Genomic DNA, 1,399 nt, shown 5'->3' with positions numbered 1-1,399 from the left:
AATGTCAGCATTGTGCTCATCAGTAGCCAACAAATGGATATCAGATGGAGCAATCTGTCGGCGTGTGAGACGTAGATATTTCTCAGCGTCGCAGTGCCGCAGTGGACAAAAATGCAAAAATTTAGTGTCTTGGAATACAGACTTGCTGGCATCATTTTAAAGCTAAAACTCCATTTATCTTGTGATATGGTAGACCTTAGGCCCAATATAAAACCCCAAATCAAATGTATTATGTTCACACGATTTCATTTTGACGCTTGGCATATACATATGTATGTATAAGTAGTTGGAAAAAGAATTTTTATTCATAACAAGATGTACTTCATAACAAGATGATATATAAAGATAAATATAATATACCTTCCATAAAATCGGTAACCGGTACATACTAATTACCGTGCTACGATCCTTGTAGGAGTAAAGTTGCAACAAATTCTGACGACTCCTTCGATTTTTGTCTGCTGTTTATATGGAGGCGATGCACTGTGCGTCGTGTGGTGTAGGGCGGCATCTGTGTGGCAATGTCGCCGAGCGCTTTTATTGCAGCACTGCGTGTGGATTATGTAGCATTATCGACGATTTCCGGTGTAATGGCAAATCACATTGGCATTGTTTTTTATTGGCACAAATTGTAATGAAGCCAGCACGGCGGACAGACTCACAATCGTACCTATCCAAACACACACAGCCAGGAGAGCTGCCGCGGCTGGTAATAATTTTAATACCTTGGATTATATTATGGTGAAAGAAGTTTTTGTGTATTTTGCAGAATTCGTGCATGCCTGTGTACATATCGTCAGCTGAAATACAATAGACCGTAACTAACAAATAATCGAAAAATTTTACAAATTACAAGTCCCCACAGCGCTTTATGTAAAAAAGAAGCTGTGTGTGTGAATTCCACGCGTGCCTGAAGTGAAACTTTTTCTTCGTATTACCGGTATACTCATCATATTATATGAGCACCTTTAACCTTAACCTTAAACTCAACCTTAATCTTAACCTTAATATGAATATTAATTTTAATCCTATTCTCAATCCTTATCTCTACCCGAATCTTAATTTTAATTTTAACCAGCAACAAGTAAAAAAGTCTAAGCTCGCCTTTCCGAAAACTACCGCCAAATGGTAAGCAGAGGTGGTTTTACCCCTATTTCAAAATTCCTAATGTTCAGTTAGACATAATGAGATATCTAAACTTATATAGTTACATGTGGGCGGTATCACGCCCGTTTTCCAAAATTCCATAATAATGTTACTTAATTACAAGGGATTGTTGTTAGTGTCAATTTTGAGTAAATTAGCGTCCTTAAACTTCGAAATATCGAATTTTCAAGCATTTCTGAAATTTACCGTTATATGAAAAGTGGGCGTAATTTTAGTCCGACTTCAATAATTT

Source organism: Rhagoletis pomonella, unplaced genomic scaffold, assembly GCF_013731165.1.
Source record: "Rhagoletis pomonella isolate Grant_MI unplaced genomic scaffold, Rhpom_1.0 Rhpom_scaffold_00001, whole genome shotgun sequence".
NCBI lineage: Eukaryota > Metazoa > Arthropoda > Insecta > Diptera > Tephritidae > Rhagoletis > Rhagoletis pomonella.
Note: the sequence above shows the minus strand (reverse complement) of the source record.